General features: G+C 46.0%; 1 long non-coding RNA gene across 5 annotated transcripts in view; it reads left to right on the forward strand.

Annotated features, from left to right (window-relative positions):
- The window catches only part of LOC124965218 (uncharacterized), an 84654-nt gene that overhangs the window by 36784 nt on the left and 21842 nt on the right, over positions 1-26028 (forward strand). For 2 of the 5 annotated variants that reach the window (XR_007105122.1, XR_007105125.1), the window contains exons 5-6: positions 3596-3851; positions 4567-5615. This is a non-coding gene — a long non-coding RNA (uncharacterized LOC124965218). Of the gene's footprint in view, positions 1-3595; positions 3852-4566; positions 5616-13026; positions 13332-26028 lie in introns of those variants that run through there. The other 3 variants (XR_007105123.1, XR_007105124.1, XR_007105126.1) reach the window with 3 other exon arrangements.

Consider the following 26028-nt stretch of genomic DNA (forward strand, 5'->3'; position numbering starts at 1 on the left):
ATATTTTATGCCACAAAGTTACTGTTAGCAAATACAAGAAGATAGAGATACTACCTTGTACTCTATCAGATCATAATGGATTGAAATTAGAAATAAATGACAGAATAAAAAACAGAAACTTCTCCAATACTTGGCGACTAAATAATACACTATTATATGATGAATGGATAACAGAAGACATCAGGAGGGAAATAAAAAAATTCTTAGAAGTAAACGAGAACAAAGACACATCATATCAAAATCTCTGGGACACTATGAAAGCAGTACTTAGAGGAAGATTTATTTCATGGGGTGCATTCAAAAAAAGAAGTAGAAATCAACAAATAAACGACTTAACACCACAGCTCAAAGCACTAGAAAAAGAAGAGCAGACCAATACCAAAAGTAGTAGAAGACAGGAAATAGTTAAAATCAGAGCCGAAATCAACGAAATCGAAACAAAAGAAACAATCGGGAAAATTAACAAAATAAATAGTTGGTTCTTTGAAAAAATAAATAAAATTGATAAACCCTTAGCCACACTAACAAAGAGAAAGAGGGAGAAAACTCAAATTACTAAAATTCGGAATAAACAAGGAAACATCACAACAGACACGAGTGAAATACAAAACATAATTAGAAGCTATTTCGAAAATCTATACTCCAACAAAACAGAAAACCTCGAAGACATCAACAAATTTCTAGAGACATATGAACTACCTAAACTGAACGAGGAGGACATACACAACTTAAATAAACCAATTTCAAGCAATGAAATAGAAGAGGTCATCAAAAGCCTACCAACAAAGAAAAGTCCAGGACCAGATGGGTTCTCAGCCGAGTTCTACAAACCTTTAAATAAGAGCTCATTCCAATACTCCTCAAACTATTCCATGAAATAGAAGAGGAGGGAACCCTCCCAAACTCATTCTATGAAGCCAATATCACCCTGATACCTAAACCAGACAGAGACACATCGAGGAAAGAAAATTTCAGACCAATATCCTTAATGAACATCGATGCAAAAATTCTCAACAAAATTTTAGCAAATCGCATACAAATATATATTAAAAAGATAGTGCACAACGATCAAGTGGGTTTTATCCCAGGGATGCAAGGTTGGTTCAACATTCAGAAATCAATAAATGTCATTCGCCATATCAACAGACTTAAAGTTAAGAATCACATGATTATTTCAATAGATGCAGAAAAAGCATTTGATAAAATACAGCATCCCTTCATGCTCAAAACACTAGAAAAAATTGGGGTAGTGGGAACATTCCTAAACATTATAAAGGCAATCTACGCTAAGCCCATGGCTAATATCATTCTAAATGGTGAAAAACTGAAAGCGTTCCCCCTAAAAACGGGAACAAGGCAGGGATGCCCTCTTTCACCACTTCTATTCAACATCGTCCTTGAGACTCTAGCCAGAGCAATCAGACAAACCAAAGAAATTAAAGGGATACGAATAGGAAAAGAAGAACTCAAACTATCCCTGTTCGCTGATGACATGATTATATATTTAGAGGAACCTGGAAATTCCACCAGAAAACTTTTAGAACTCATAAGTGAATTCAGTAAAGTAGCAGGTTACAAGATCAATGCTCATAAATCCAATGCATTTTTATACATAAGTGATGAATCTTCAGAAAGAGAAATTAGGAAAACTACCCCATTCACAATAGCATCGAAAAAAATAAAATACTTGGGAATCAATCTCACAAAAGAGGTGAAAGACCTCTACAATGAGAACTACAGAACACTAAAGAAAGAAATTAAAGAAAGCCTTAGAAGATGGAAAGATCTCCCATGTTCCTGGATAGGCAGAATTAATATCGTCAAAATGGCTATACTACCTAAAGTGCTATACAGATTCAATGCAATTTCAATTAAAATCCCAATGATGTACCTTGCAGAAATAGAGCAAGCAATTATGAAATTCATCTGGAAGAATAAAAAACCTAGAATAGCTAAAGCAATCCTCAGTAGCAAGAGCGAAGCAGGGGGTATTGCAATACCAGATCTTCAACTCTACTACAAAGCAATAGTAACAAAAACAGCATGGTATTGGTACCAAAATAGACAGGTAGATCAATGGTACAGAATAGAGGACATGGACACAAACCCAAATAAATAAAATTTTCTCATACTAGACAAAGGTTCCAACAATATGCAATGGAGAAAAGATAGCCTCTTCAACAAATGGTGCTGGGAAAACTGGAAAACCATATGCAATAGAATGAAATTAAACCCCTATCTCTCACCCTACACAAAACTCAACTCAAAATGGATCACGGACCTCGGAATCAAACCAGAGATCCTGCATCTTATAGAAGAAAAAGTAGGTCCAAATCTTCAACTTATTGGCTTAGGATCAGACTTCCTTAACAGGACTCCCATAGCACAAGAAATAAAAGCAAGAATCAACAACTGGGATAGATTCAAACTTAAAAGCTTTCTCTCAGCAAAGGAAACTATCAGAAATGTGAAGAGAGAGCCTACAGAGTGGGAGAATATCTTTGCCAACCATACCTCAGATAGAGCGCTAATTTCCAGAATCTATAAAGAACTCAAAAAACTCTACACGAAGAATACAAATAATCCAATCAACAAATGGGCTAAGGAAATGAACAGACACTTCACAGAAGAAGATGTACAAGTAATCAACAGATATATGAAAAAATGTTCAACATCCCTAGTAATAAGGGAAATGCAAATCAAAACTACCCTAAGATTTCATCTCACCCCAATTAGAATGGCGATTATCAAGAATACAAGCAACAATAGGTGTTGGCGAGGATGTGGTGAAAAAGGAACACTCATACATTGCTGGTGGGGTTGCAAATTAGTGCAGCCACTCTGGAAAGCAGTATGGAGATTCCTCAGAAAGCTTGGAATGGAAACACCATTTGACCCAGCTATCCCACTCCTTGGCCTATACCCAAAGGACTTAAAATCAGCATACTACAGAGATACAGCCACATCAATGTTCATTGCTGCTCAATTCACCATAGCCAGATTGTGGAACCAACCTAGATGCCCTTCAGTTGATGAATGGATAAAGAAACTGTGGCATATTTATACAATGGAATATTACTCCGCAATGAAGAATGATAAAATTATGGCATTTGTAGGCAAATGGTCGAAATTGGAGAATATCATGCTAAGTGAGATAAGCCAATCTCAAAAAACTAAAGGACGAATGATCTCGCTGATAAGTGGATGAGGACATATAATGGGGGGTGGGAGGGGCTAGCATTAGGTTTAGTGTTAGGTTTAGAGTTAGGCTAAGGAGAGCGGTAAGAATGAAGGAAAGAAGGACTGTGTAGAGGGAAAAGAGGGGTGGGAGGGGTGGGGGAGGGGAAAAATAAAATAAACATCATTACCCTATGTAAACGTAAAAAAAAAAAATAAAAAAAAAAAGAGACACTATAACTGGGGCTGGGGCTGGGGCTCAGTGGTAGAGCACTTGCCTACCATGTGTGAGGCACTGGGTTGGATCCTCAGCACCACATAAAGATAAATAAATAAAATAAAGGTGTTGTGCCCATCTACAACTAAAAATATTTAAAAAATTAGATACAATAATATACTCATTATTTTTATTTCCCAGGAATTGTGAATGAAAGCAGCTTAAACACCTTCATAGTGGGAAAATGGCACAACGAATTTTAATGTATCTAAACAGGAGAATGCACTACAGCTATTAAAAAGAGTGGTTCAGATAGAAGACCATGGAAGGACTGAAAGAAGCTCAGAACGTTTTGGTGGTGGGTCGGATGATGGCACTTCAAAGCTGCCCGTGTCTCTTCCTGGATCCTGCAGCCGTCTTCTGTCGCCTGGCCGAGGGGATGAGGTTGTAAATGGAGGTGAGGTTGCTGGTGGGCTGGTCAGGAGAGGGGAGGTCGTCCTGGCTTAGTAGGTGGGCACGACATAACCGTGCCGCCTTCCCAAGTGGAAGAGGGGACGGGAGATCTGTGCTGGAGTGACACCATGTGGGAGGAGCTGGACATTGCTGGCTTTGCAAGAGGAAGGGCCTGCAAGCCCAGGGGTGTGGGCATCCTCTAGGAGCTGGAAAGGGCTGGAAAGCGGATGTTTCACCTGGAACCTCCAGAAAGGAGCCCAGCCCTGCCGCCACCCTGCGTTTAGCCCAGTGAGAGCCCTTCATACTTCTGGTCTTCAGAATTGTTCAGACAACACAATTTTGTTGTTTTTAGCCTGCACATTTGTGGTGATTTATTACAGTAGCCATAGGAAACCAATACACCCTTGATAGGTGAAAAACGTTCAGTATTGGATGTTGTACACTGAAAGTTGAACTAGGAAAAGGTCACACACACGCACACACAGACTGAAATGTTATGCAAGGTGCTCTATTCATTGTGGTGCTATTACCATGATTATTTGTAATAATAAATGTCACTTGAAATGTAGTGAGTACTCAGTTCATGTGGCTTCAAGCTCTAGGGTAAATTTACAAAATGAATCTTATACAGAGAAATTTTCATTTGTCATTCATGTAAAGTGGGAGGTGTTGCTTTGAGGGTGTTTTTCCTGTGGTATAACCTTTTTCCAAAATTATAGGCAACTGGTTGCTGATGGTCATGCAGAAGCCCAAACAAAGATCTTTCAGTGGAGGCTCTTCTCAGGTAAGCCCTTAACAGACTGCCAGCACATCGAAGGGACATGCGTTTGACTATTCCAAGCGTAGTCCCACATTCTGGCAACTTTCCCGCTCATTATTTAAGTGTTGATTGTACTCTTCTCTGAGCCGAATGCAGCCTCCACTTGTTGAAACACCGCCTGGCTGCGTGGCAGTGGTTCTGACGGCCGTGCTTTGTTCTGTTGAAAGGCAGATGGAACAGTTCACGCCCTTCTGATTTCAACTCCATGAAAAAGAGAACATGAGAAGATTCTTTTTGTTTTGGTTACACCTGTTGATATAATTTTCATGCAACACAAGACACAGAACAGGGATTATGGTTTTTTCCGGAAGGACAGTATAAACAGTAAATGTGCATTAAAAAGTAATATGGCTTCTTCAAATTAATATTAACATGACCTCAGTGTTATGGTCTGCATCGTGTCCCTCCAAATTCACAGACTGAAGTCTGACTCCCCATGTGACTTTTGTAGATGGGTTCTATCAGGAATTAGCTAAGGTTAAATGAGGACGTGGTAGGGCCCTGTTGGGTTGGGACTCGTGTCTTTATCAGAAGAGACACCAGAGAGGCTCCCACTGCACCCTTCCCCCAAGTGGGCACCAAGAAGAGACCAGTGAGCACTCAGTGGAGGAGAGTCATGTGCAGCCCAAGAGGAGTGGTCCTAGAACAAAGCCAACCCTGCTGGCACCTGATCTTGGCCTTGAAGCCTACAGGGCTGAGCAGTCTGTGGTGTGAGCCAGTCCACAGCAGTTTGTTACAGCAGCTGGAGCTGACTAGGACGGTAAGACATAGAGGGCCTACTTATTTGTTTCCGATGCCTGTATCAAATCTTAGGAGAGTAGACTTGTTCACTGTCACACAGTTAGTCGCTGGAAGGACCCAGCATCAAAGTAAAACCTATGGATTCTAAAGCCTACAATGTTAATCATTCTTAGAGACTATTTTAGGTTTTTACAAGATAATTGCATTACTTTTATAATTGAACCACGTGGATGATTGTATAATAACTCCTTGGTCTCCCGCTCAGTTTAGTGTAGTAGAACAGTATATTACTCCAAGGGGCAGGGTGGGAGAAGGAGTGGGGGGGGGCAGGGGATGGATCAGTGCGAAGCAGAAACAGAGATTGAAATAGACCAAAAGAAAATGCCACGCCTTTACTTCAGCTATTCATATTTTTTTGAAACATGTAATTACATTTCAGTGAGTTATTGTAATTTATTGTGATTCTATTTGGCTGGGTATAAAAGGAACAGTGACTCCACTTTAGAGTGGCAGAGACCAGGAATAGCCATGGTCCCTATAATTACTGGCTGGGTGACTCTCTACAAGAGAGGTGGGAGACATTAGTGCTTTAGGGGCGAGCGTGTGAAGATTCTGTGATTGTCGGGTCCCCCGAGAGGGAGGTGTCTCAGCCCACCAAGAGGGAATGCACACCTTCTTTGGGAGAGGTGGGCCTGTTCTCCAAGGAGGCAGGGGAACTCATTAAAGATAAAACACTATTTAAGACTTGAGGAAGATTGGTCTGCGAGAAGCCCAACCACCATCACAAGAAAGCCCGTTGCTTATTTGCTGGGAGTTGCTTCCCCACTGCTGATTGTCAGCCTTGATACTCGAGGACCATGTTGTTTGGAGCAGTGGCCTCCTTCTTGGCAAAAATGCAAGCCTCTGAGGGAGGAGAGGCCGTCCATCTCCGGGCCAGCTGGGAGACAGGGGCGGGCTCTGAGGAGGGCGAGGGGCAGAGGGCGGTGGATGGATGTTTAGGACCTGCTGTAGGCAGGACGGGCGAGGACTGGTCCAAAGCAACTCCAAATACCGCGATGGAGTCTGGGAGAGAGCGTCTTTGTACTGTTCATGACATCATGACATTTCCTACTTACGGGAAATGACAGAGAAAACGATGAGCGGCAGCTGTGCCCGCCCCTCAGCCCTGTGGAGCCCAGCATTTTACACATTTGCCTGGGTGGTTGAAAAGGAGGCATCTAAGGGAGACACTGGGCCCCTGGCCGCTTCCTCCCTGCTCCTTCCTCCATCGCTTCTTCCCCAGGGGAGAGCTTGGTGCTCATCATTCCCAGGAGGTTTGTAAAAAGTATTTTATTGGTGTTGGGGTTATACCTCGGGGGTCCTGGTTGATCCTTAGTAACAGAACCCTCCTCCCCCTGAAAATCACTTAGAGACGTACCTGTAAATTATTGGTAATATTTGCAGTGTTCAATGGTATTCCTCTCAAATATGTCCACATCTCAACTGCAGGAGTCCGGGAGTGTGGCTTTATTTGGGAAAAGGTCTTTGCCACTGTGGAGAAGGTGTCATCCTGGACTATCTAGTGGGCCCTTAGTTGCTAAGTGTCCTTAGAGAGAGGGCAGCCCTGTTAAGGCAGAGCAGAGGGTGGAGCCAGTTGGCCTCTAGCTATGCCAAGGAGCCGCCAGGAGCCCCCAGGGGATGAACAAGGCCAGAAGGACCCGTGGGACCATGCACAGCCCTGAACACACCTTGCTTCTGATTTCTGGCCTCTGAAACTGGGAGAGCACAAACTTCTGCCGCTGTAAGCCACCTGCCTTGTGCCAGTTGGTTACAGTGTCCTGGGATGTTGCCGCCCACAGCAACAATCCCGCGGGAAGGAATCGGAGGCGGACTGGGAATGAACTACTTCTATTCTCTTTTTCTGGGCTGCTTTCTTGCTTGCTTGCTTATTCGCTAGTTTATAGAGGAAGAGAGGCTTGCTTGCTTTTAGAGGTACTATGCTTTCAGAGAGGCCTCGCTTATCAGAGAGGCTACGCTGTCAGAGGAGCTATTTCTTAGAGTTGTGCTACTTCCTCTTAGAGGTGCATCCTGCATCCTGTGTCCTAGAGGTGCGTGCTAGAGGCGTGTCCTAGAGGTGCGTGCTATCAGAGGTGCTTTCTATCAGAGGTGCTTCTTAGTGGTGCATCCCGCATACTGCGTCCTTCATTCTGCAATCTAGAGATGTGTTCTTAGTCCCACATTCTGCGATCTCCTCCCAGGTGAAGAGAATGTCTTATATACACTAAGGCAGACAATCAGTTTAGGATTAAGTAGTACGATGGGAGCACGTGCCAGGGTACCAATCGAGAAAGAATGATGAACACGTGTAGACCGCCAGCGTGGAAGAGACATTAACCAATCAGGCAAAAGGTCATGAGAGATCACTCCGTGTTAACACTAATTATGTGCCACCTCTTGGTCCAATGCCAGCCGCCATATTAGAGCTGCTTAAACATGTCTCTGCACTGGGAAATGGGTACGGTCTTGCTTTGCATCTTTCAAACTCATGCAATGGTGTCTTGCTGTACCAAACACTCTGCGAGCCCCTTCTCCTCTTGGTTTGATGCTCCTCCACGGCGCTACATAGTTTCATTTCATTCTTTTCTTTGCTCTGTGATGTTGTCTTGTAGGACTTCATTGCTACAAGATCACTTCAGTTGAGTGATCTTGGTCTTCTTTCTTTGCCTCAATAATCCTATCTATAAAGTTGGGAAAACATTGGAATTATTAAACTCAAAATATTCTGCTTACTTCATAGAGTTGTTTTGAGAGTAAAATGACTTGATTTTTTAAATGTCCCTATAGACACCCCTTAAACCTAGTAATAGCCAGGTGTTAACTTAAAAACGCACTTCTCCGTTTGACAAGCAGATGGACTGTTGGGTGTTTCTGATGTGTTGTCCGTATAAACGGCCATCTGCGAGCATTCCGGAGTGCACCTCCTGCTTCACTTGTGCAGGATTTTCTCCATGATGTATACGTGGCAGGTGCATTTCTGAGGCGGGGTAGCTACACCTTTAACTTTATTGGCTCTCACTCATCGTTATCTGGAATGGTCCTCACCATTTACCTTTCCTCCAGCCAGTTTGCAGTTCAGTGTGCAGGACTTCCTCAACTCTTGTCACGATTGGAGTTTACATTTTTGGTTATCTGATGGAATAATTGTATTACTTGTTTTAATTGCTTTTCAGATTACTGAAGTGATTGAGCGTTTTACCAAGTGTGTATTGACCCTTTGTGTTCCTGTGAGTTGTGTGTTTATACTCTTTCTCTTGGGTAGTTTGGCTTTTCCTTATTTATTTACCACCCGTTGTGGAGTCTGGATGCTTACTTTTCTTTGTATTAAGTTCTTACATATCGTTTCTTAGTTTGAACTTGTCTTTTCATTTTGTGTATGGTGTTTTTTGTTTAATAGAAGAGTTTTTTTTTAGAGGTAATCGTATAGTCCTGTCTTTTTCTTTACCCTTTTTTAACATAAATGTTGTTTAAATCTTTCCTAACCTAATGTCAAAAAATCTTGCTCTTAATATCTCTTTTAAATATGTAATGGATTTGATTTCCATGCCTACATTTTAATAGGCTGAGCTGTTTCTGCAAAGGAGGTAAGGGGTGATTTCCATGCACAACCCCATATGGTCTGTAAAAATTCTCACTATCCGATAGGCAAGCTCTTACCTCACCCCCAACTTTAGGTCTTCAGAAATTTCTTAGCTGTTGTCAGGTCTTTGCTGCTCAGTGTGAATTTTAGAATATAGGTGTCTGATTAGAAAAACTGATTATTTTTTTAAAAATTGGGTTTTTTTTGATTGCTTAGAAAAATCCTTACTTGAGTCTTCACATCTAAGAACATGGACTATGTCTCTACTACTCAAAAACATTTTGTATCTTCATTGATATTTGTGGTTTTTTCCATAAAGTTCTTGTTCATTTTTAAAAATGTTTATTCCTTTTGCACGTTGTAGTTTGTTATTACTCCCCACCCTTTTTTGTATTAAATTTCATCCTCCATTATTATTTACTTACTCTGAAACCACTGGTAAGCTTTTTTTTTTTTTTGTGGTGCTGGGGATTGAACCCAGGGCCTTGTGCATGCAAGGCAAGAACTCTACCAACTGAGCTATCTCCCCAGCCCCACTGGTAAGCTTTGAAAATCATTTTTCTTGCTATTTTAATGTAACACACTGATCCGAATGTGTCCCCTGGAAACTCATGTGTTGGAACCAATCCCCCACGCAGCAGTGTTGGGAGGTGGGGCCTGACGGGAGGTGCTGAGGCCAGGAGGGCTCTGCCCCATGAATACTGCTGCAGCAGAAAGGCCTGCAGGTGGATTGTTCTGTGTCACGCGAGGACACAGATTTTGTCCCCTTTTGCTCTCCCTCCATGTGATGGCGCAGCAAGGCCTTTGCCAAATGTGAGTCCCTTGATCTGGGTCTGTAGCCTTCAGACCTGGGAGGAATAAACTTTTGTTCTTTATAAATCACCCAGTCTGTGTTATTTTGTTATAGCAGCAGAACAGGACTACACACACATACACACACACACACACTTTCTACAAATTAGGAATTTAGTAGAAATGTTATCCTTGATTTTATACTTTTTAATACCACTTATTTCTTTTCTTGCCTTAATCGCATTGAGTAGGCCCCCGACACAAGGTGGGAGAGAAGTCTGCTAGATGCCCGTGATGCGGCATGCTTGTCCCCGACTTGGTGGGAATGAGTTCATGCCTGTACCAAGGAGGAGTGAATGGGGGACCCTGTGCTCTGCCTGTCCGGCACTTGGTGTTTAGGTGTGTGAGGAGAGACCTTGAGGAGGAAAGCAGGAACCACACTGCACAATGGGCTTCTCGACACAGGCCTCTTGGCTCCCCCGAGCTGGTGGTCTCCGATGACCACGCAGGACAATGCCTGATTCCATACTCACTACTCATTCATTAATTTACTCATGATTTTATCCAATGGGAGGGGGTTTTACCTAGGAAAAAGGTCGACAGTGCTCACAAACCTGAGGGAGGAAGATGAGCCAGCATGTGGCGTGGGAGGGGACCCCAGAGTGCCCAAGTCTCGCCGAGGAGCTTGGGAACACGTGGGGGATCCTGGCTTCCCTCCCGGCAGTGGTCGGAGGGGACGCAGGGAAACGGTTCGGCCTGCGGCAGGCCAGTCAGTGCTGCCCAGAGCTTTTCCTTTATGTTCTGCACTTGAACTTGGGTCTTAGATATGATTTTCCAAACCCGAGTTCTTGTAAATTTCCAACTTCAAAACGAGCATCTTTCAAAAAGTGCCACGCTGGGTCGTTAATATCATTTGAATGTTCACAATAAAAATCATTCAATCAGGTTATTATAGTCATTTAAGTCCAACAAAATTGAATCCTGGTTGTAATTCCTTAGGAGACGTTAGTGGTAGCATACCAAGAAGATTTTTTTCCAGGATGCATTGTCCTGCTGGATCTGTTACACATCATTCCTTTAGTATGTGCAAAAGCAGGCCAATGTCACCTCTCACGTTGGAAACGCTGATGCGGATGCAACCAGGTCGCTTCCTGCCTAATGCAGTGGCTGCTTTCCGGGGGAGGCTGGGAAGTTCTGACTGCTTTTGCCTGCACTTTGAAGATGGACCACAAAGACTTATTTAATTTTAGAAAGCGTCCCCAGTACAGCACTGCCTATCACTTTATCTTAAATGGGTGAAGCTTCTTGGTGAGAGGAAGCTCCGGGGCCCCGGATCCAGGGAGAGGCCGCTTCCTGCGGTGGGTGGGAGGACTCTGAGTTTTCCAGTGATCCCGCGGGGCCGCTGGGGACGGAGTGGAGCTGTTCTGCTGTGTCAGAGCCTCAGTTGCTTCCCTCTGCGGGTTGAAGCCACCGGCGCTCTGTCTGCACTGTTGCCTTCATCCTTACTCTCAAAACCATACCCATTCTTCAGACCGTGCCCAACAAACCTCAAAGGCCTGGGAAGCTTCCTGGAGCCCCGCTCTCCTCCCTGCCTCCATCTCTCCCTGCTGCTCCGCATTACCAATCACCACTTCTGCCTCTTGTTTCCGTGGAGCCATGCCTGGGCATCGCAGGCAGACTGTGGACCACGCCCTCTCTCCCTGATGCTGAATAGGTTTCTTGGCTTTGACGAGCTCAATTTCCTCATCTATGAAACAGAAAATAATATCAATGTCACATATGTGGGTAACACGCAAGTGAGCTGTGTGTGCAGATCATTTGATACGGTATCTATCAATTGGTGGGCACCAATCACACACCCTTTCTTCGTACCTCCTTCTTGTCACCTGGATTTTATTGCTATTTAGGTTACTGATTGCCTAATAGCATTTCTACTCAGGTGTTGGGACTACATCTCATGTAACTGTATCCCCTACTTCTGAAGAGAGTTCTGTGGTGGGTCAGAGAATCAGTGGACAATTTTTAAACTAAATGAGCTAAATTAAGTAGGTCATAAGAGAAACAGAGGAAATAAAAGGCACATCACTAATGTTCCGAATCTCATTTCTCACTCTTCAGTTTAGAAGCTACTAGCAGGAGGCCCAAACACTGAGGGGTATTTTTGACCAGGACTGTGTCCTAGGGAGTGTTGTGCTCCCTGGTGTTTCCTGGGAAGAATCTCAGAGCCATGGTGGCATCACCCAGGAGCCTTAAGATCCCATTTCCTTTTCTTCTGCTACGTGGAACATTAGTCGGACAATTGCAAAACTGGCATAAGATCTGCAGGATAGACACTAGTCGTATGTCAGCACTCCTCGTTGATTTTGGTAATTATACTGAAGTCGGTAGGACTGAAATATGTGGAGTAGGGAGGCTTTCCATCTGTAACAAGTCTCAACCGTTCAGAAAAACATACATATTGAGACAGAATCTTAGAGCAAACATGATGAACATCAATGTCTGGGCATCTTTCTGAAGCCTATACGGGTGTTCTTTGTATTATTTTTGGAAATTTTCTAAGTCTGAAAGGATCTTGAAATAAGGAATTTTCAAGATCTTGTGTGATATCATTTTTGATTCTCAGCTAGATGACTTGAGCTACCAGTCCAAAATAGAGTTCTCTTTCTGGTTTCTCTAAATTAAAACACAAGCACGCATAAATTTCATGGTTGGTAAATGATTTGAGTTAGGTAACGGGACAAGCCTGATTCAGAACTGTTGAAACATCAGAGGCATTTCTGATGTGTTTCTGCAGTGAGAAGCCCCCACTCCGCATTCGTAGGATGTTATCCCAGACTCTGCTTCTACACAAATCGGGGATGAGCACAGGCACTTGGCTTGAGGGACAGGTCTGGCTTGAGGGACATGGCAGAGCTGGCAGCCACGTCACCTGGGGAAAGATCAGCTTTGGTGAAGTCAGCTTTATTGACAAGCTTTCTAAATGGACCCCAGAGTGGTCAGAATTTTTTGAGTCTATAATTAAATTGTCCATGGCTGAAGGAGGGAAGGGAAAGAGTAACACTATAGAGGTATCACATTTTTTTAATCAAGAATAAAAGATACATATTGGGAAGTCTTGCACATATGGAGGACGAAAACTATGTTTAATTGTAAATAAAATGGATCCTTTTTTAAAAAATAATTTTTCTTACGCAACAACTCTTCTGTCAGACTTTCCTCCCCTAGGGAATGGAGGATTCTGGGAACGAGGTTGGTGTTCCTTCTGAACCTAAGATGTGGTTAAATGAGAAGCCCTTGGTCCTGACCGTGTCAGCTGCTTCTAGGAGTAATCTCTGGCAAGGTGAAGGAGGCCGAGCTGATCGTGGTGGGAGGGAAACCCCCAGATTTGCAGAGGGATTTGAACGGAGCCGGCCCGTCCCTCAGCCCTCTGTCTCAGCCCTCACTGCCTTCATCTCGGCTCTTCTCCCTTTACACTTGCACATCCCACCTGAGCTCTCACGACTGGCGACTGAGAGCAGAAAAGGCCTGGGAGAGGCACTGGGCGCATGAGAGAGCACTTTTGGGGAACAACCCAGAAGTAGTGCGACCTAGAGGTGAGTGTGTGTGTGTGTGTGTGTGTGTGTGTGTGTGTGTCCACATCACTGGATTACTCATTATATCCCAGCGAGATGTGCATAGGAGGCCAGCAGCCCAAGAGCCCAGCGAGGTCAGCACCAGCGATCCAGGGACCCCCGCTCAGGGCAAGAGCTCAGCGCCGGCAGCTCTGGCATTGGGACTTGAAGGGTTGGCACAGATGACAGATGATGGTTCAGCAAGGAGCCAGAAATAAGGGAGCATCACACTGGTAGCTTGGGGAAATACATACGTTCTTGACTACCTGTGAGAAACCGTCTGCCGATTTCTAGCTTCAAGGGTAAATAGAGACGCTGTAGTAATAATGCAAGGTGGGAGAGGCAGAGATTAGAGTCCATGTGGCAAGACTTTTTTTTTAATCTAAGAGAGGTATGGATTAATGGGCAGATTATTTGTATTTCTTAGCTGGCTAATTTGTAAGAATTGGCATTGTTTAGAATCTCAGTTTACAAATTCAAATTAAGCTCTATTCTTTGTACACTACTTTGGCACTTTCCCTAACAGGCACCACAGTGACGCAGTGGCTCTGAAATGGGTGCCCATTACAGTCAGTTAGAGCTGTGAGAATAAATTCACGCTGATCCCCGCCTTAGAAAGTCAGATTTGAGGATTTGGGGCTGAAGCCAAAAGAGCTGTAATTTAAACAACAGAAAATCTTTTAAAGAGATTTTAATAATCATTTCTTGGTTGAGGACAATTTGTTTATTACCATAAACAACATAATACTGCTATATAAATAATATAATTATATAATAACACTAGATGATAACAATACAGTCATAATAAAATGTAAAAGATGAATCATGAAGATCATAATTATAACATCATCTTGCATTTGTATTGCATTTTCTGTGTTTTTCCAAAGCACTTTATAGCCTTTCTCCTGATTTTCTCCTACAGTAATCAAGAGAAGAGTGAGGAAATTGGCGAGGTACTGAGGAATGAAACTGACCAGTTTGTACTGTTGTGTGCAGATACCAATAGGTGACAAAGCAATCACTGTTATTTATAATTATAATGCACCAATAAAAAAGGAATAGTGATAATAATTTTAAAAAGAGTGAAGAAATCTTGAGTCACTGCTTAGAAGAGACAGCGGTGGACAAGGCACCTGCAGACGGCAGGCACAGAGGGTTTACAGAACAGATCTAGGCAACGCCCCGGGCAGGGTGACTCTGCACAGGCCCCTGACGGTGCAGATTGCCCAGCACCCACCTAGCTGTCTTTCTGGTAAACTCTTTTACAGGAAGAGTAATCATAGTTAACTGCCTTTTTATCATTAAGTTCAATAATCTAAAAATATTTCCAAACCACCTACCAGGAAAACCTTTTGAAATGTATTTGTTTAAAATTTTACTCATAAAAGTTGATAATCTGGTTCTGCCAGATAGAAACCAGTTTGCCCAGGTTACCTCCATTTTTATTAGAAAGTCCAGAACTAGTTTTGGACAGTAGTTTTACCCTTTGGTTCCTGTGCAATAAATGAGATTTAGGAGTATCCACAGAACATCATTTCTCCTGATCATTGCCTGGCTGAGTAGATATGCTTATCACAAGGCTCACCTGTTGTTAAAAATGTCCCTCTAGATTGGAAATTAAATTCGACTCTAATTTATAGATTTGGGGTGAATATTTTTGGATTCAATATATTCATTTCCTATGAATTATTCCAAGAGGAAAAAAAAATCAACAGAGACTTTGAGCAATGGATATAAAAGTCAGAATGTCAAGGGAATAATCGGCTTTTAATCTTTTCTTTGTAAAATTTAATTTCAAAAGCTTTCAGCTGAATAGTTTTACTTTTTTCCCAATCATCATTAAAAAGTCCTAGCATTCAATTGATGATGAATCCATGATGAATTATTTGATCCTTTTTGTTTTTGAACAGTAATCATAAACTAATTCTACTTTTAAGAGGAAAGGCTAGTATTTCCTCATGGAAATTCGCTTTTATCAGTGGAAGCAGAAACACGCACACCCAGTAAAGAGAGATGCAGACTCCATCTGACCCAGCCACCAGGCCGGCAGGTTCTGTCTACCTCAGGGCCTTTATAGACAGCAGCCTTAACGCCCAGACACGCTGGGCTTCCCTTCTTCCGCTCCTGCACTATCTCCAGTCCATCCAGCTACCCATCAGCCAGGACAGGTGTTTGTTACTATTTAATGCAGACTGGATCCCCATCACAGCCTCACCTGGAGGGTTTTCAACACACTTGGAATAGCGTCCACACTGCTGCTGCTTCTTTTTTTTTTTTTTTTTTGCACTTATTATTATTATTTTTTTGATTCATTGTACACGAAGGGGGTACAACTTTTCATTTCTCTGGTTGTACATGAAGTAGAGTCACTGTTTGTGTCATCATACATGCACATAGGATAATGATGTTTGTCTCATTCCATTGTCTTTCCTTCCCCCCACCCCCTCCCACCCCGCATTTCCCTCTACACAATCCATCCTTCCTCCATTCTTCCCTTACTTGTCCCTCCCCCCACATCTCCCCCATTATATATCACCATCCACTTATCAGAGAAATCATTTGGCCTTGGGTTTTGGGGGCTTGGCTTATTTCACGTAGCATGATATTCTCCAACTCCATCCATTTACCTGCAAGTGCCATAAAGAAGAATAAAATCATGGCGTCCACACTTCTTGAGACCCAGAGTTCTCCATCCCTCTCCTTCACTGCGTGCAGCCCCCCGGCAGCTCTTGGTTCCAGGACCTGAACTACCGACCCACAGCTCTTGGCTGGAAGGGTCCTAAGGCCCCAGCTTAAATGCTGCGACTTTGGAGAAGCCTCCTCTGGTCACCCGACCTTCTCTTTCAGAACTTTATCACAGCGAGCACTGGCATGTTTAGGAATTTGTCCACTCATTTAACACAGCTGAAAGGGGCCTGGCCTCTTCTGTCTTTTCCCATTGCTTTGTCCGGAGCAATGGATGAGTAAACCTCAGAATGTTTCAAATAAGACTGGAACTCAGACCTCAGGATGATTCCAACATATCCCCAGACCGGCCCAATTACCCAGTGGACTTCCCAGCGCCACTGTGCATTCAGGTGATCCCAACTCCGCCCCCGCCCCCCACCTCCTCTCTGCTCCTCAGTTCTCCCAATTGGAGACTGAAGACTTAACCAACAGTCTGCCAACACTCATCTCTACCACCACTGTCTACACTAGAGCATTTATTTCTTATTTTTACATTTTTACCAAAAGGTGTCATGTACATTGACTAGTTACAGAGTAATAAAGGACAGCTTTTATTTTCCCTTGGCACTGAGTTCTGACATGAAGGGAACACCTGCATCCTCTTTCATCTACGTGCATGCACACACACATATAATTTCATGTACAATTGCATTTTAATAAACGTTACTACATAAATTTATAAAATGGTTCTGTATATAAAATTTACGTGTATATAATTTTCCCCTCACGTAGCTACAAGTAGTGCTTTTGAAATGAGAAGGATCCAAGTTCATTTTTGCATGAAATACATACATTTAACAAGTTCACTTTTTTACCAAGTTGGTATTTTTTCACCTGCCATAACCGTCTGTCACTCAGTAGCGTCTAAACATCAGATATTTCAGAAATGAAACCTTTGTTTTAGAGGAAAATACAAGCATTTATAACAGAACATTATGCCCCCAAAGGGGGTTCGGGTGCTTTTGCTTTGAAGCAACACTGACCTCCTGTGGCCAGGAGAGTCCATCAGATTTTTGTTTCTTTTTTTCATCAGGAGTCGTCCTTCTAATCACTCCTCTGCCGTCATGACCTTCGTTTTCAGTCCTGGACAGGTGCTCCAGCGGTCCGTGCACCCGGGCGGAGCCAGCCCCGGGCGGCCCCGGGAAGGGCCCCTTGCCCTTGCAGAGCCGGGCCGGGGACCGCCGCCCTCGGGATGGTGTCTCCGTCTGCCGGACTTCAGCACCTCGCGCGGCCTCGGCCTCGGAGCCAGCGGTTCCCTATTCAGCAGCAGCTCCTTAATTCCCCGGCCTGTCAATCTGCTTTTCCAAAGCCCCCCACCTGCGGCTCTGCCCTTGCCTTCACACCTCTGAGGAGCTCCCCGAGGTGGCCCTGGCCCCTGCCCGCCTCCCCTCCTGTCCCCCAAAGTGCCCCCACCCGGGCTGTCCACCCTAAGGCCGAGGTTGAGGGTGAGTTGAAAGTGTGACGTTTACAGGGTGATTTTATGCCTGTTTAGATCCTAGGAATAAAGTGTTTCTCTGGTATTTTTAAGTCATTGTCTTCTTCACTCCTGTTCTGGAAATTTCTTTCTGTTGTCTGTCAGGGCAGCATGGGTCAGGTCTGGGGCCTGAGGTCTGAGAGTGTGACTGTGCCCTCCAGCCTAGCACCCCTGCTGTGAGTCACCCCTCACCCTGGGGTTGGCACCCCTGCTGTGAGTCACCCCTCACCCTGGGGTTGGCACCCCTGCTGTGAGTCACCCCTCACCCTGGGGTTGGCACCCCTGCTGTGAGTCACCCCTCACCCTGGGGTTGGCACCCCTGCTGTGCGTCACCCCTCACCCTGGATTGGCACCCCTGCTGTGAGTCACCCCTCACTCCTGGATTGGCACCCCTGCTGTGCGTCACCCCTCACCCTGGGGTTGGCACCCCTGCTGTGAGTCACCCCTCACCCTGGGGTTGGCACCCCTGCTGTGAGTCACCCCTCACCCTGGGATTGGCACCCCTGCTGTGCGTCCCCCCTCACCCTGGATTGGCACCCCTGCTGTGCGTCACCCCTCACTACGGGTTGGTATGTCTGCTGTTTCTCCAGGCGACCTCCAGACTCGTGGGGGGTTGTTAGCGATGGTAACCTCAGCGGCTGGGCGGCTTCTTCCCAGGCCGGCCCGCGGTTCCGGGGCTTCTGCAGACGCCCTGCATCGGGCTCCTGCCTCCCAGACAGCCTCGCCAGCCGCTCTCCTTCCCCAGACCCGTCCCGCTGCCGCCATTGCTTCAAGTCCACACCACGTTCACGCTCCCGTGAGTCTCCTGCCATCCGAGCCTTACTGCTTGCTGCCCAGTCCTGTGGCCATCGCTGTGACAAAGGCTGGCGTCTGCAGCTCGCGTCCTCTGGCCAGGCTCTGCCTGTGACCAGGGCTCCCTGGGTGACACCGGCATCTCACGGCAGCAGGAGGTGGGGACTCGGGGTGTCCAGTCAAACCCAGGCTGCGAGACGCCTCGCGAGAGTGGGCGATGGCAGACTGAACGGGTTCCGATTGCTCTGTGCGGCGAGCTTAGTGAACTCTGGTTCAGGAGGAGGACAGTTGACCTGGCCGGGCCACAGTGCTGGTGAAGAACTGAATGCTGGTCGGCTGCCTTAGTCTCCTTGGGCATGGTCACAGCCTGGTGGCCTCCAACAGCAGGCTGATCGTCTCTGGTGTTGGAAGCCAAAGTCCAAGATCAGGTGTGGGCAGGGCTGCTGCAGGGCTGGGGCCCGCGGGGTTGAGCCGGGACAGCCACCCCGGTCCTTGGGTGCAGGTTCTTGTGACTCTGCGGGAAAGACTTCAGGCTAAACAGAGTAGAGAGCAAAAGTCTAGTGGAGATAGTGAAGGGACAGGGCTGCATACAGCATAGGGGCTGCAGGGACTGCCTCCAAGAGCTGACCCTCTGCTGCTCACAGGGCTGGAGCCCGTAAGGGACCACGCCCTTTGTTTCTTGCCTCGGTTTCCCTGTCTCCCCTACGTTGGCTTATTACCCTTTGGACAGCCCCCAGCAACTGCCCTTGTGAGGGCCTGGACACTGGTTGCCAGGGTGGTTGTGACAGTTGGTTGTAAGATATCATGATGGCGCCCGCCTGGAAGTCACAGCGCCCCGGAGGAGCCACAGGTAGCTGCCGCTGGGGGTCTGGATGTACCCAGCCCCGCTCTTCTCGTACTTCTCTCCTTTAGTTAGGGGCCCAGGGTTTTAAGCACTAAGTCCCTCAGGAGACTGGTTCTCCGCGGCCCGGGGAGGCCGGACATTCCAGGTCTCATTCCCGTGCTTGTCATTCGGAGAAGCTCCCCACCGTTTCTTTTTGGCGCCTGGATTCTTCCTGGTGACAGGCCTGATGTGGTGCTTCGTTGTTCTTTCCCTCTGCCCACCTGTTCATGGACCTATCCCACGTTCCACCTGGGGCTCGGAGGGACCATCTGGTGATCTGTTCTCTGTCTCTCACCGCTCCTTCCTCGGAGCACCGACGCTCCAGCCTGCCTCTGCCTGGGTGACCGTCCCTGCCTTCGGAGCTGGGTCAAGTCCCCCGCTCCTTTCCCCTCTAAGGACTCCAACCCTTTGTTTTAGGACTCACTCCGGGTCGGGATGATCTCATTCTAAGATTCTTCACAGCTGCTAAGACCCTGTTTCAAGTAGGGCCACGTTCACAGGCACTGGGGGTGGGTCGGGACTTGGGCACATCTTTTCCAGGGGATGCTATTCAATCTATCACAGCAGGGCTAACTATGAAGTCTGCATCCTTCCCGAGGCGCCGTGCCCTCTGCCAGTCACTGTGCCACGCCGTTTGTTTTATCCACACACTCTTGGCACAAGAGTCCTTCCGCCGTGAAGGACAAGCTTGAGCTTTATCTGCAGCCCCCCAGTGCCTCACTAGCACAGCACAGGGAAGGGGCTGTACAAGAGGGCATGCTGGGCTTCACTGTGGGAGACGTCCTGCAATGGGAGAACCTTCCAGAGGCCACATCTCCGCCTGCAGACAAGTTAGCTGACGCTGCCTAGGGACAAAGCCCATGTGGTGTGTAAGCAACTAATGGTATTCCCACGGGGAGAACTGGGAAGGAGCTGATCATTGTGTCGCTTCTGCTGCCTGCCAGGCCCTGCTGCCCATTTTATTTTACTCTTATCTAATTAATTATTTGTCTATTAAAGTTCAGAACTGTAGAGGGAAAATGAGCACCCGAAATAGCTACGCTGCAGTTGATTTGGGCAAAGTAGGTTAGGCTGAAGAAAACAACTTCTGTAATTCCTTTTGAAAGCAATGATTGGAAAATAATTGAGTCTCAAGGTAGGGCAGGTCTTATCAATGGATAAGTGCTTTTATTGAAAAGACAAAAGAGCCAGCACTATGAGAGAGAAGCTGGTGTTTTTTTTTTTTTTTGATTGTCACTCATGAGAAAGCTTTTAAAATTGCTCATAACTTTTAGTCCTCAAGTTTCAATGATTCTTTGGTGACTGAGGGAAGTTAAAAATAGTGGACTTAATTCCGAGCACAACAAAGCCTGACTCAGAATTTCAAAACTAAATTTGCATTTTAAACGTGCGGGAGGAAGGGCTTTTGTTTGTCTGCCTTTGTTTTTCCACCCTGCCCTTGAGAAGGTGATAAGAGGAGGCAGGACTTTAACTGGGGGCTGCTGGAGGGGTGTGGGACTGTGAGAAGACCCACCCCCCCATACCCAGCTCTCCAGGGGCTTTTGAATGGGTTGCTTCACAAAGGGACTGAGGAGTAGATGCAACCCAGGTTTAATGCTCTCTGGAAAGAAGTAGAGACTGCTGTTTGAATAAATCTGGGATGGAAAGACAAGATAGGGGAAGGAGACCTGGTATTCCCTTGTTTGCCTTTGGATAACTTGTTTTGATGTTGGAAGCTGTGCTTATGGATAAATGTTCCTGGACATATTCTTTTTTAAGGAATAAAGTCCTGTTGTGGACTGCAGGAGCTCACCTTGACTGCAGTAGGTAGACACTGGAAGATGGTTTGAGTTATCAGAGGCCCAGCCTAGGCTGCTGTGGCTTACCAGCAGCACCCCCTTGTGGCAGTCTTGTGAATTTCAGAATTCTCAGTTAAAAACCTTGAAGGACAGGCTAAATTCCGTCTAAACAATAGCATGTTTTCCAGGTTGTCCATTTGATTGCCCTTCACTCTCACTGTCAAAATTCTGTTCTTCAGGCTTTAAGTTTACAGATGAAGTCTGTGGCTCGGAACAGGCTGAGCCTAAGGATTGAAGGCATTCTAATACCATTGAATGCCAAGTGATTGCTAAGAGTTGATGCCAAATCATTGCACTTTGATTTGCTCCCAAGGCCTTGAGCACACTAGACAAGTGCTCTACTACTTGCTTTTAAACGCTTGAATATTTAATTCTAAAGTACACTTTTCTTAAGACTGAAGTGGTTTTGATTTGTTTAGGTGCTGGGGATCAAACAGGCCTCATGCCTGCTAGGCAAATGCTGTATGCATTCCAAGACTAAAGTAGTTTACATTGCTGTTATTGTTATTTCCTAATACAGTGTTCCTTTTATCTTTATTTGAACTTAGGATATAAATTCTCCAGACTTTCTCATTAATGACTAAAATGTATATCTTGTGCAACACCTTATAAGCTCATACTCAAATTCCCTGTGAAATTATTTGGAAATTAAATTGTTTGAGTGAAAATTTCATATGTAAGAGGCATAGATTCCTCAGAGCAAATTAGAGCTACCCGAGGCTTTAAAAAAAAAAAAAAAAAAAAAACCCACCATGTTTCAAATCAGAGAATTAAAACTCAGAATTAATGCATTTCCCAGGAGTGGAGTCTCTATCTGGCTCTGAGCTCTGCGCTAACTCCAGAGGCTTGGAATGCTAATGAAGCCAGTGTTGGGACACTTCTTGACAGTGCCTTACTTTTTGGTCAAGTTTCCTCTTCCTATAGCCACTTTGCCATCATCTGTCCTTCAAGTTTTTGCCTTACTTGAATAATGTAGATTGGGAGGTCATTCAGAGGTCATTTAAAACAGAGTTTTGTCCAGAGGGTATTCCATACCGCTTCTGGAGGACACTAAATGGGTGATTAGTTGTAGAAATAACTGGATCCAGGGCAACTGGCTTAGAGTCCCAGGGCCTCATCCTTTACAGACCTCGAATGCTGTGGGGACTGGGGCAGTGAACCAACGGGCAGCTGCAGGGAGGACAGAGGGAGGCGGGGCCGCACACAGGCTTGCTCAGCTGCCACATTCCCCAAGCCACGCAAACTTGTCATATGCCGTCGGTCAATATGTCTGAACTATTTTTATGACCTCTCCCTCAGGGTCAATCGTGTTGACTTTTTAAGTCCAATTTCAGGTTTTGGGGAAGTCTGTATTGTGATTCATGCAAGACAGCTTTGATGTTGTAAAAAAAAATAGTAAATTTTAATTTTTTAAAAGAACGTAAGAAGTATTTGCATAAACAAGAATATGCGTCTGTGTGTGCGTGTGTGCGTCTCTCTCCCCCTGTGTATATATATTCTAAAGAGAACTGTGTTAGAGTCATGGGAACTGACAAAATGAGTTAGGTAGATTCTCCTACTTAGATGAGAAAGACCTTGGGGGCAATGTCTCTGTTTGTCAATGTACATTTGTGAGTGGCTGGAGGTTGTTCCTTACTGCGAACACCCTGCAGGTCAGAATCTAAACAGGTGGAATTGGAAGATCCTTTACTCTAAAGTTCTACCTTGGATTTGGGACTTTGGAAAGACAACAGAGGGACTTTCTGAGAGGATGGAACTCTATGGTCACATACAGATCTGCTCCCCCTCCCTTCCACCCGTCTCTCTTTCGGCAGGCTCTGGAATCTCCGCACTGGGTTTTAACTGAGCCTGCCGCTTCCCACCTGCCGGTGCGGCCTCCCCACCCTCGGCAGGTTAGGCAGTAGTCGTGTATTCCGCGGACTTCTGTGGGCGAGGAGTGCAGGCTTGGTTTCGTTGGGTCTTGGGGCTCAGGCTGTCTCTCAAGGCTGCAGAGTCAGCTGGAGCTCTAGCCTGACCTCAGGGCTCCACTGTCCAGCTACATGGCTCATGGCAGCTCAGGTCAGTGGCCAGAGAGGTCAATCCCTTGCTGGCGTCTCTCAGAGTGAATGAAACAGGGAGCCAGAACAAACAGAGAGGGCTAGAAAAGCAGAAGCTGGCGTCTTTTGTAGCCTAACCTTGGAGTCAACAGGAGTGTGGTATTAGCAGCATCCGTCTTATAAAGGAGGGAACCCAGACGCACTGAACTGAAGGACCGGCCCCACGTCTGGCCGCAGACGGGCCCAGCTGCTGGGACGTGGGCCTCGGCCGTCTGACTCCGGAGCCCGCTCTCTGAAGCACCAGTCTGGCTGGCTCCATGCGCAGGACAGTCCCCCGTTGTTCCCGCTTGAGAGTGCTCCCGTCAGGGTTTACGGCTGACCAGCACGGACCAACCTGCTTTCTTCCCCACTTTGAGTTTCCCGTCGTGGGGTGCAGTTGACGGCGCTGTCTTGGAAACGCCTCTGGTTCTCCTGTCACCGGCTCTCGCTGGCCTGTAGGTGCTGAGGTGCCTTTGGCTCAGGTTTCAGGCTCCTTCCTATCCCGCCCGCGACTCCTGTCCCTGCAGCTCCTTCTCCTGGTTCCAGATCTCCCCGTGGGAAGGACTCCCAGGCAGGCTTCCAGCCCCGTCCCGACCTCCACCTGCCTGGGCCGCCCGTTGGCCTGGTGTTTCTACTCCACCGTGTTCACAGCAAGGTCCCTCAAAGCTCCCGCTGGTTCCGGGACCTTCTCTTTATTGCTCTTCATGGCTCAGCACCTCCTCGCTGGTTTCCTTCACCGTTTCTCTCCTGCTTGCTCATGCTGCGTCCATCTCTGTCCTCCAAAGAGGGCCGCAAGCCCCAGGGCTGTTCCCCTGTCCTGGACAGCATGGTACTGCACTTAAGTACCCCAGTGTGGCTGGACCCCGAGCGGCAGCCAGCCAGGGTGCTAAGTAGACGGAGAGGGTGAGGACGAGCTGGGTGAGCCAAGTGCTCCGGGGGCAGAAGTCAAGTTGCCTTCTTGCTTTTGGTGCCGCGCTGGAGCCAGGAATCTCCCCGACTTTAAAATAGCAGCCCTAGCACATCCCTGAAGAAATGACCCAGGCCAAAGAACCCGAACTGGGGGCTCCTGGGGGAGACAGGGAAGAGCAAGGCGGGGAAGGTCAGGCTTGCCTCCTGCGCGCCAGGTTCCAGAAACTTCTGAGTATGGTGGACTCAGGAAGGGCAGGCGGTGGGAGGTTGAGAGCAGAGGAAAAGTTGATAAGAAAGCAAGAAACAGATTGGTTTCTATTGATTTAAGAACTAGCATTATCGAGTAAATGTACAGGACAACATGAAGAACAGGCCTCTTGCGATTGCTCATTTAAAAAGAAGAGTAAATTACTTCATTCAGAAAAAAAAGTGCTTTAAATATGGAGAAAATTCCAGCAAATTGAATAGAGCTTTTCTCCTTCTTCTTGTGAAAGGTCACGGCAGCTCTAATTCCAATGTCCAATTACCAGGCACAATCAGCGCCGCAAAGAAGAATCAACTCAATTTCAATCCCAGGCATTTGCCTCACCTTTAACTAGCTCTGGAACGACTCACGGCAATTTTCTCATCAAAAAGCTAATTTTAGGAGCAAAATGTCAAGAAAAGATGAAAAAGAGCCTGGTTTTTGCGGAAGCTGGGAATTTTAAAAAAAATTTGGTCTGCACTCGGAAGCCACCCGTCAAATCAAGCACCCACAGAGGGCTCTCTGATGTTCTGCTGTGCACTGAGGGAATGCGAAATAGGACAAAAACGAACCTGTGAGTCCCATTCTCTAATCTCAAATGGGGGATGGCATTTGGTTCCAGGTGGCCCCAAAATTTTGACCTGACCCCATGATGATATAAAAAAATTTTTTTTCCATTTGTGCAGGCAGACCTCACAGTGAACACCAGCCATGGTGGTTTCTTGACTGTAGTTGTCCGGGAGGAAAAGAAACACCCTCCACAAGCCAAACCTGTGTAAGGAGCAAAAATAGATTTTCACTCTAATTTAAAAATTAGAAAAAAAAAAAAATCCCAGCCTCTCCTAGCCAGCCAGAATCTTCTTTTTCATCTTTTCTTGCTTCTTGCTGCAAAAGGGAATATTTATTTAGCTCCTTGGAGGATCATGATGAAGCCGCTGCAGATTCTGCCATTGTCAGTGTGGCCACCTGCAGCCCAGGGTGCTTCTCTGGCTCCCTGTTCTGCATCACAGTGGCTCCCGGATCCTGGCACATATCCGCAGGTTCAGTCCGAATTCCTCCTGCCGCAGTTCTGGGAAATCTTATCTTATTGGATCAACATGAAAACTGCCGAACTGTTTCCAATTCCCTTTTGTATTCTCGAAAAGTCAGATTTCAAATCTAGGAACTGCAGAGAGTGACAGTTAAAAAAAATTTGGTTTCAAATAGCATTTGAGAAATGTTAAACTCATGCTATTTCTCTGGCGAAGTCTGCTTTGTGAAGATGCTCCCACGCCCAGGACCTGGTTGGCCAAGCTTCTGCTGATCCCTTTTCTTTGGGGATCCCTGTTCCCTACCATGACTGGTGCGGGCTGTGTGTACGTGGGTGAGTGGTGGCTGGGGTGGCCCTGCCTGAGGAGGGAGGCTGGGGCCTTTTGCCTCTCTGAGTTTCTTGGGACTGCGTCACACAATGCTCAGGTGAGGGGGTCGCCAGAACACTTGGCCTTCCTATTCAGCTACGTAAAAATATAACCAAGTTGTCTTCCCTACCCCTGTCAGGAAAAAAGAAGCACCCCTGTGTTAGAGACCTGGTTTATTATTTTGGGGACTATCTTACTGCCAGACAATAAGGCTAAAAGGAAAAGAAATCTAGCCTTTTGTGAAGAGTGGAAATTTATACAG

This window comes from Sciurus carolinensis, chromosome 15 (assembly GCF_902686445.1).
Source record: "Sciurus carolinensis chromosome 15, mSciCar1.2, whole genome shotgun sequence".
Lineage (NCBI taxonomy): Eukaryota > Metazoa > Chordata > Mammalia > Rodentia > Sciuridae > Sciurus > Sciurus carolinensis.